This window comes from Meriones unguiculatus, chromosome 11 (assembly GCF_030254825.1).
Source record: "Meriones unguiculatus strain TT.TT164.6M chromosome 11, Bangor_MerUng_6.1, whole genome shotgun sequence".
NCBI classification, from domain to species: Eukaryota; Metazoa; Chordata; class Mammalia; order Rodentia; family Muridae; genus Meriones; species Meriones unguiculatus.
The window spans coordinates 83,899,582-83,910,155 of NC_083359.1; the positions used below are offsets into that span (position 1 = coordinate 83,899,582).

Genomic DNA, 10,574 nt, shown 5'->3' on the forward strand with positions numbered 1-10,574 from the left:
TAAAACCCAGGCTCAGATGGAGCCCATAGGCTCAGCCTCCAAGTGGAGACCCTAGTAAAGGGAGTAGAGACTTTCTCTGGCATGAACTCAGTGGCAGGCTCTCTGATCACCAACCCCTGGGGGAACAGCCTTGCCAGGCCGCAGAGGAAGACAATGCAACCAGTCCCGATGAGACTTGATAGGCTAGGGTCAAACAGACAGGGAGAAAGACCTCCCCTATCAGTGGACTAGCAGGGGAGAAGAGGGAGGAGGAGTAGAATTAGGAAATGAGAGAAGGAACCACAGCTGAGATACAAAGTGAATAAATTGTAATAAATGATTAAAAAAGTCAGCTTCTTCTGTAGGTCAATGACAAAATGTGATAATAGTAAAAGGCTTCTTAACTTGCAGTCTGATAACAAATCCAAAGTGTTTCTGGAAGCACTGAACCATGCATGCTGTGTAGACCTTCGTGCCATGCAACAATGCTGCCTGTAACACCTTGGTTAGTACTGGCAATGTCTGTGTGCTATGAATTCCAGTGTTTCACTGTACCTATAGCTTTTGCTTATATAGAAACAATGATTTAATTATGAAAAACAATATTTTCCTGTCATTCCTCAGCATGTATCAAATTAGTTTACCTTTAGACTACATTATGCTACACTGTCTGATTTTAAAACTGCTCAAGTTGATGACTTCACCCTCATTCTAGTTTAGAATGCGAGTCTTACAAATTCCTAAGACGGTCCTCGTAGTTCTGATATTTATATTATGAACTTATGTCATTCTCAGTACTGTACCAGTCAACCTCTGAAAAATGCTCAAGACTTTACATTGTATAAAGCAAATACTTAAACTTCTTTATTCATGCAAAAATAAACAAGCTATCATTGTTTATAAAGCTTTTATCTTTGAACAGTAAAATACCAAAAGTATTGTTTTAAAATAAATTCATGATTATTACTATGTTTGTTTTGTATATTTTGTATACCAAGACCACAGACAAAAAGAAGTTTCTGTAAAAAGGTTAAGAAGACCTGAAGAGAGATGGATTAGTGATAAAATGAACTTTGCAAACACGAATGAGGATCAGGGTGCACTGGATGTGGAAGTGGGAGAAGCCATTTGCACCTGTAATCCCAGTGCTAACTCAGAGACAAGGGGATCCCTAGGATTTTCTAGCTAGTCAAACAGTGAGCAGATGTGTCCAGTGAAAGATGGATGTTCTCAGTACGGTAGAGAGCATTGAGGAAAACATGTAATGCTGGCTTCCACATCTGCAAACACGCACACAAAGGCCTACTCTAGAAAAGTACAACTCTCACATTTAGTATTTATTTCAAGTGATTATCTGGGCATCCTTACTGAAAAGGCACAGCATTTTAAACTGCTTTTTATATACAACTACTCCTAAGACCAATTCCATAGTTTTCTAGCCAATCTTACTTTCTGGGAGGGCCAAAGACTTTTAAACTATGGGGTAAGTATTCTTTCCCAGAGACTCAATCTTTCAGATAACTAAAGGGTTAGAGTGGGGGCTGGAATCTAAGTATAACATCCTTTTCCCAAATTACTAACTCTCCCAATATTGAAATGGTGGTCTTCAAACATTAAAGGGAGTATATCCCTTCCCTTACACTTTCTAATTTTATTCTTTCCATGTACAAATTTGTCAGAAATAGCACATGACACCTTGTCTTCAAAATGTCAAAAAACAAAACAAAACTAAAACCCCTCCTCCTGCCTGTTGAAAGATGGTTCATCTTTCTACAACCTGATCTTAATTGTGGTAAATAACACACAAATCACAGTATTAGAACCACAAAACTATACAACAAAAAGTACTTTATTGAATAAATAATCTAATACAGCAATATAACCAAATTTCACACCTCTGTCCAAAGCCTCCAGCCAGTAATGCTCTTTTTTTTTATTTTATTTTATTTTATTTTTTTTTTGGTTTAAGACAAAGTAATTTACTAGGTAGCCCAGGCTGACCTGAAACTAGCAGCAATCTTCCTGACTCACTTTCCCAGGCACGAGCAACCACATTCAGCTTTCTTTTTTTTTTAAGTTTTATTTATTTATTTAATGAGTGCTCCACCTGCATGTATACCTCCATGCCAGAAGAGGGCACCAGATCTCATTATAGATGGTTGTGAGCCACCATGTGGTTGCTGGGAATTGAACTCTGGACCTCTGGAAGAACAGACAGTACTCTTAACCACTAAGCCATCTCTCCAGTCCCACATTCATCTTTCTTTTCCCACTTTTAAACTAAAATTTGTATGAGCCACTTCCCTAACTTTGAACAGTAATTCGCTATCTCCCATCTCATGCTTCTTCAATTTAGATATAAAAATTTAAACTTAATTCTAAAGGCAGTTTTTATAATTACAGACTACCGTACAGCAGCCATATTTTGAAAAATATCAAAACTTTAACTGAAACAAAATGTTTAAAGATTAAATGAGAACTCTTTTTGTTCTGTTTTGTTTTGAGACAGGGTTTCTCTGCATAGCCCTGACTGTCTTTGAACTCAACTCTGAAGACAAAGCTGGCCTCAAACAGATCTGCTTGCCTCTGCCTCCTGAGTGCTGGGATTAAAGGTGTGTGCCACCACTGTCTGACTGAATAAGAACTCTTAAAATGCTCTTACCTCTTTGAAATTTGATATGGTATTTAATATACCATTTTTCATTTATACTAAAAATATCTAATAAATTACAATAGCCACCTTTTGAGACAAAGTTTCTCTGTGCCCTGGCTATCTTGGAACTCACTCCATAGCCCAAGCTGGTCTTGAACTCTAGAGATCTGCCTACCTCTGCCTCCGAGTAATGAGATTAAAGGCGTATGCCATCATGCCCAGCCTTCATGTACACTTTTAAAACGCATTAAAAATGGTTGTAAGCCACCATGTGGATGCTGAGAACCAAACCTGGTTCCTTTGTTAGAGCACAAGTGCTTTCATCCACTGATCCATCTCTCCAGCCCCTTTCTGATGTTCTAAATGTGTATCTAAGTGTTTCCCTAAGCAGCCTTTCAGAGAACATCTGCTGGGCTCTACAAAGCCTTTGAGCAAATAGAAAAAATATATCCTTCTGGGAATAACTAGAGTTCTCTGCAAGGAGCTGATATCTTTAAAACAGCATTTAACTCTGCTAGTGGAATATGGACTATATTTAAGTTCTTGTGTTCTTCATCCTAGAATCCCTATGCAATGCACTGACCATACAACCACAAACAATAGCCCTGTACTTATAAATTAGCATCTAGAAAGAAAGACACATCACCATCACCTTTCTTCAGACTCAAAATTTAGGGACTTATTTGAGAGAGGGTCTCACAATATTGCCTTGGCTGGCCTGGAACTCTATGTGTAGACAAGGTTGGCCTTAACCTCATAGAGAACCACCTGTCTCTCTCCTGACTAGAGTCATTTTATAACCTAATCTTAGGACACCTATTGCCTCTTTTATATTTCCTTTTCCATGATTGTGCTTTAAATATGGCTAAAGCCAAGCATGGTAGTGTATACATTTGATCCAGCATGCAGGACGCAGGCAGATCTCTGTGAGACCAAGGCCAGCCTGGTCAACACAGTGAGTTCCAGGACAAGCCAGTTACAGAGGGAAACTCTGCCTCAAAATCCCAAAAATAAACAGGTAAGTAAGTAAATAAATAAAGGGAAGACTCATGGTATGTGCAGAATATTAAATTCAAAAGATATAGAAAACACATTTAATGGTTTTCTTTATAAAAATCAAAGAGACTGGATCTGAACTTGACAGCTCCTACAAACTGAAAAGAACAAAACCTAAGTTCTAAAACTTATAGTTAAGAGTTCAAGTATTGGCTCACCTGAAAAAAAAAATTCAAGGTTTCATCACCTTTTTCCACAACCCTGCCTTAAGAGGGTTGTGGAAAAAGAGGTTGTTCCATCCTCAGTACTTGACCTAAAGTCTTTTCGGGTCATCAAGAATATTTTACTTAAACCAAAGGCTGTTTATCACATATTTTTGTAAATTTTGTTACATCTAATTCTAGTAACCCTGTGTTTATATTATTCCCTTCTGCCTCATTGCTGTAGAAGTGCCACTTAGTTGCTCTTGTTCTAGATTCTCTTAAGACATTCTAATACAGTTGTCAAATACCTATTAGGACTAGTTTGTATCCTTTTCTGTAATGCTATCTTTTCCTGTTTGGTGAATCTGTTCCATTCTAGGCTTTTAATCACTTTTGGTCTTCATTATCTGCAACTGTTGCTTCTTATCCAACACTCATTTTTTATAGCAGATATGTTCCAAAGGGTAGAAAGACAGACCGATGGAATGACATTTTGACGTGGCCCACACATCAGAATTTGAGAGTATACGTTTATTTGAAAAGTTATTAGATGGTTTAAAAAAAAAACAAACTAATGCCACATAATTACGTACATTAATTTTAAAATCACTTAATTAAAAGATAGTAAAGTAAAACTGTATAGTACACACACCTGCAATTCCAGTACTCTGAAGGCTAAGATAGAAGGGTGGCAAATCTGAAGCAATTTGGATACACTATGAGACACGGGTGGAGCGTGGGGTAATAAAGTATTAACAGATGGGTTGGAGACAAAGCCAAACTTGTGAATTATTTCAGTTCAGGATCCTTACTACTGTCTTCTTGCTAGGTAGCCATATAGAATCAACTTTAAAAATGTTTTCTAATGTTACAATGAAAAGACTCCACTTCTAAGGTTTACTATAGTACAGATTCAGAGACTGCACCCCACCTCCCAATAGCCTTAGTCTAGAGCTGGGTAGAAAGCCCTTGATAAATAAAAAAAGTTACAGGGCTTAGGATATAGCTTAGTCAAACAAGAGTTGTCAAGCATGTGCGAGACTCTCCCTGGCACCCAAAGAACCAACCATAACTCTGGAATACATGTATAACCCCAGTACCTGAAGAGCTGAGGCAGGAGGACGTTAACTAAAGGACAGTTCAGCTACATAATAAACCTCTGCCTCAAACAAACAGAACACCGCCCCCTCCCCTCCAGCATGATAGCTAATGCCTGTAATTTTGGCACTCTTGGGAGGCTGAGGTAAGAGCTTGAGGCCAAGCTCTGAGCTAGAGTGAAACTTAGTGGAAAAAAACAAAGATAAGAAAAATTACAATTATTGGTGTTGGTGTGTGTCTCTATTTCAAGTCCTGAGCTACAGAGTGGAAATGGGGGGGGGGTAAGAAAAATTACAATTGTTGTGTGTTGTTGTGTGCCTATATTCAGAGATCAGAATATGCTAGGCGTCTTCTAAGACTCTCTCCACCTTGTTTGTGAGAGTCTCTTACTGAAGCAGAAGCTTACTACCACTCCCCCCAAATACTGAGGTTACAGGTCTGTGTAATGCCTGGTTTTATGTAAGTGCCGAGCATTTGAGGCCATAGTCTCTTACTTTCACAGTAAACAGTGACCCATTGAGCCACCTCTTCTGCCCCACAATTATTTTATCTTCTAGCCATCATGCCTTCCTTTAAGTCATTTGATCCATACTATACTTTTCTGTGAGCAGATTTTTTGTACCAAATCTCCTCTAGTTTCTTGTATGCCTTTATTTTCATCCTCAGGTATGAATCCAAAGATTATAAGGGAGCTTTTGTGGTGTGAAGGGCAGTATAGGAGACTAAACCTAAGACCTCATGAATGCCACACAAAGAGCTCTCTCCAATTCTAAGATAAGCCCCACCTACTCATACCTTATTTGTACAGCCTGCCCCCAACTACTAGGATTAAAGGCATGTATGTACCAGCTCATGGTAACTTTTAATATCATTAATCTTTAAGACTAAATATCTTGGTAGAAAGAAACAAAGCCACATTCCTCTGATTCAGCAGATCTGCCAAAATGAAAGGATTCTTTAATTAATAGCTTAATAAAAATAAAAATTAGGCCAGTTGTGGGCCACAAGCCTTTAATCCCAGCATCAGGGTGGCAGAGGTAGGCCAATCTGTGAGTTCTACACCAGTTAGAACCAGTCTCAAACAAAAAAAGAAAAATCTGATGCAAATTAACTTCACAACTAGTATTGCATCATGTAACCTTATTTGTGTATCTATTATTTGGTATTTCCAACCCTTGATCACTCAATGTAAATAAACTATTTATGCCAGCCACCATAGAAGGTAGGTGATAGAACCATGAAAATGGCCTAGTAATGAAAAACAGACTAATAAAGAAAACGAAAATTCTCAGATGGCAGTTTTTTGTTTTGTTTCGTGAGGCAGCACTTCTTTGTGTAGCCCTAGCTGTCCCTGAACTCACAGGGTTTCATCTGCCCCTGATTCCTGAGTGCTGGGATTAAAGTTGGCTACCAGGATAATCTGGCTTCCTAATTAGCAGTTTTTAAAAATACCAGTAATGCTCTATGTGCTGGTCGCACCTTCCTTTAATATTCAGCACCCAGCAATGCTTCTTAGGACGAATCTAACACACAGTAATAGTTTTATTATCTTAGGTAGTATTATGTCAAAAATGCCTACCAATGAGACAAAAGTTAACTGTTGAACCTCAGTAATAGCTCTCATTTAATCGGCTGTTCCTACAAATATGCAGACACAGGCTCCTCAACATGGCTAGCCTCCTGCTAATCTCTAGAAATAAAATGAGAAATAGAAGTGGCACAAAGACAAGTTTATAGTTAGCTCTAGAAGGGAAACACAAGTGACTCTCTAAATACTGATCCACAAAGATGCTTGAATTGATACATCAATGGTATTACTAAACTTAAAATGCTCTGACAAAGGAAACTAACATTAACTCAGACTTCTAAGCAACAATACAGACTGAGATAAGTATTCACCACGTCATTCCACGCACAAGGCAACAAGACAAGTCTGGCTTTACTGAAGTCAAAGTGTCTTAGTCAGAACTTAAATAAACTATAGAAAGTTCACTCCTGGATATGATGGCACTCACCTTTAATTTCAGCAGGAGGTAAAGGCTGGAGGATCTCTTGAGTTTGAGGCAAGCCTGGTCTACAGAGTCTGTTCCAGGACAGCCAGGACTACATGAGCAAGCCCCCTTGTCTCAAAACAAAAAAACCCATGCCCAAAAAAAGAGAATTCAGTTTTCTAAACATTTAATTGACATGTTTTCCATTTTTGCAATGATCTCTTACAGATACTATTATGAAAATTCCATAGAAAGGTATCACCTAGCTAACTCACAACTTGAGGTGTGTAAGGGGAAGGGGAGTATATTCAGGGACACAGTATTATCTTCATAGACATTGAAGAAATTCTACACTTCATTCTGGGCTAGAACTGATCCCAGGGCTATTTAGTATACAGAGCATGAAGGAGAAATTTTTACGAAGTAATGTTCATAAGTAAATGTAAAGATACGTAGAAGAGGAAAAGAAAACTACTTAAGTGTTCAAAGACTTGGGTTATTCTGAGAACACAGATTATACTGCCTGAAAGATTATTTTCTACTAGTACTCTACTGTTCTCCCTCCATTTTTAGCTGACCTTTTACTATGCACTACCCACAGTAATAAGACCTTTATACAGTCAAATTCTACAGCCAGCCTAAGAGGCACCGCTACTATCATCTTTAGTTTATAAAGGAAAAGAATGGTCTAACGACAATTTCTCAAAAAAAGAAAGGGAAGGAAGGAAGGAAGGAAGGAAGGAAGGAAGGAAGGAAGGAAGGAAGGGAAAATTAGCTTTAAGCATTCACCTGGTCTTTCTAGGCAGCCTAGGCTGGCCTCACGCCCACCACTGTCTTCCCCAAGCCAAACAGACAAAACCCACATTTACACCTGGCAACAATTTAACCTTCACAGGTAACAATGTTCAAATACTGAAAGCAAGCTACAGTAAAACTACCAGTTAATAATGTACCTTACTTTAGCAACAATTATAAAAGTATAAGAGCAAATAGGCACTATCATTTGATAGTTCAGAGCATCCCCTTTGGGTTTAGAAAGGCTATACAGTACCACTAAAAATGTCTGTGTGACCTTGATCAAATTACTTCAATTTCTCAAATATCTTGTCCTCATCTGTAAAACAAGTATAAGAGCACCTTCTTCAAAAGACTAGAAGGAATCAAAACGAATAATGTATGTAAGGGTCTTGTGATCAGTACAGTTAGAGGTTAACTAATAAGAGAACAGCCGGCGTTCTATGCTCAGAAACCCCTCCCCTCAAAAAAACCAAACAGCTGACTTTGAAAAATCAATCCCAGAAAAGCAAATAATAAATTCTTTGCATATGCAAACTCCTATTTCTAATTTTTGGAGAATCAATACATTTGGGGCAAGCCAGAAAAAAAGATGCTGCAGTGCATCTGTGACACACACCTAAAAATGGCTCCAGCCAAAGCAGCATCTTAATGACCAACATGGAAGCTTAGATCTACTTTTCAAAATTGTGGGGCTCATACCAACCCTATCACTTCCATTTGCAGGGACTGACTACCAGGCACTTAACCAAGCACCCTCCGATTCTTCTGGTGCATTACAAAAGAGTAATCCTAACAGGAGAGCCGCCTACCGTACCATTTTAAGTATCCTGCCCGGCTATGAATTTATGAACCTGGGCTACAGAACAGCCAATGCGGAAATCCGGGTAGTTTTAACAGCCAGGGATTAATGGGCAAGCCGGACCCCCAACCCCAAAAATCTTGAACAAACTTCAAACAAACACACATCTTTTTAAAGGGACAGAGAGCTTCTTGTGTGTAAACAAGAGTCCTCGCTGACCCCCAGGCTATTTTCTTCGTTCCGAAATGGGGTCTCTACCCTAGCAACCAGCGATACTAACTGGTTTGATACGTAACAGGCAGCAGCCGAGCGGCATGCCCGCAAACGCGGGGCTGGAGCGGCCTAGCGGGAGGAAAGCCTACCCAAACCCTCCAAGAAGTTGTTCAGCACGTCCCTAGCGGAAGTGGGGTTGGTCCCGGGTCCCCGCAAAGCCTCCACCACCGGCCAGGGCCCCCCAGCGCCCGCTGCAGACCAGAGCATCCCCCCAGGAGCCTCCACGGGCAGGAAGGGCCCTGGGAGCCGCCACGGGCACCATCCTCCACGCCGGGGAAGAAGGGCGCAAGCAGGCCGGCGGGTGGAGGGGTCCCGCCGCAGCACACGCCGCGCACATGGGCGTCGGGCCCGCGCCGGGCCCCGGCGGACGCCGCGATGCCGGGAGCCCAGGCAAAGGCGCCGCGGGCCCCAGGCCTCCCGCGCCCCGAGCCCGTCCTCCTCCATCGGGCCTCCTCCCGCCCCGGACGCCCTCGCTCTCCTTACCCGCCAGGGTGAGAACCAGGGATGCGCGCTTCCAGTAACTCGCCGGGTACGGATCAGGGGGAGGGGAAGGGAAGGAGCCCCGAGGTAGCGTCCGCAGGGCCGCCGGGTCCGGAAAGCCCGAGCCTCGGCCGTACAAACCGCCAAAGCACTTTCGCTACCTCCTGAGAGGGTGAGAGCGAGCGAGAAAAAGAAGCAAGATGGCGGCTAGCCAGCCCCTACGCGTTACGTCACGACGTTGCGTACGTAGAGCAAAATCTCCGCAGGACCGCCCACCCGGGGCGGAGGGTGGAGGCTTCGGGGTCACGTGACGCCTCCGTGGCAGCTCTACTGCGGCGGAGGATAACGCTGCCTCCTACTGGAAGAAGGGAGTTCCATCCATCAGAGCGATCTCGGGGAGACAATGCTTTTCACCTGGGAAGATTCCAGAAGCCTTGGGTCGTTCAGAATTCTGATTTGGTCTGTCTCCGTGCATCGACACGGCTGATGGACGAGCACGTAAATTTACACCCGGCGCTTTGTTACAGTGTTCTTGGTGAAGTAGGGGGGCGAAGTGAGGGGTCTTGGTGTGGCAGGATGAGAAGATTTGAAGTTACCCCGGAGTGAAAAAGAAATCCAAGGGTTAGGGACAAAGAGTGGACTCAGTGGTCTCAGCAAAGACCACCTTTGGCATTTGTAATTGTGTAAAATAAGGCATTATTTGTTTCTGTGATTTTCCTGGCAGTGTTTATCTCTTGGACCAACCAGCTAACAGAGAAAAATAACAGACACAGGCCTGTAATCCCAACACTTGGGGAGGCTTCCGGATCTAGCTCTGTGACTTCGAGCTCAGCCTGGTCTACAAAGTGAGTCCAGGACAACCAAGGCTACACAGAGAAACCCTGTCTCAAAAAGCCAAAAAAAAAATTCACTTATGCAGATATTTATTAGATAAGTATAACGTAGAGACAAGAAAGTATATGAACTGAGGAAGGAAGATAATAACATTGTGTCTGGGGGGATTGAGCGTGTACCTCAGTGCCATGTAGCCTTTTGCCTCATGGGTGCAAGGCTCTGGATTTGATCTTTCTTTCCAAAGGAAAGAAAAATATTCATGACTGTATGTTATTTGTCTACTTTATGAAATATACGTATAGTGTATAATCAAGTTAAAGGCCTGTTGTCATTTCTCCTGGTCTGAGTAAACTATTCCGCTGGTAACTGGTGTGACGCCAGTTTATGGGATGACGCCACAGTGGTAGAACGCTGGGATAAAATAACGGAACAATAAACCACAAGCACTTCAAATTAAGAAAAAAAAAATC

At 41.6% G+C, this 10,574-nt stretch overlaps 1 protein-coding gene across 11 annotated transcripts in view; it reads right to left on the bottom strand.

Moving 5' to 3' along the window:
• Prrc2c (proline rich coiled-coil 2C) overlaps positions 1-9,485 on the bottom strand; it is a 73,297-nt gene extending 63,812 nt beyond the window's left edge. For 9 of the 11 annotated variants that reach the window (XM_060364591.1, XM_060364587.1, XM_060364584.1 and 6 more), the window contains exon 1: positions 9,274-9,484. The gene's annotated coding sequence lies outside the window, so the exon portion shown is untranslated. Of the gene's footprint in view, positions 1-9,273 lie in introns of all 11 variants that reach the window. The other 2 variants (XM_060364592.1, XM_060364588.1) reach the window with 1 other exon arrangement.
• Positions 9,486-10,574: the final 1,089 nt, after the last annotated feature.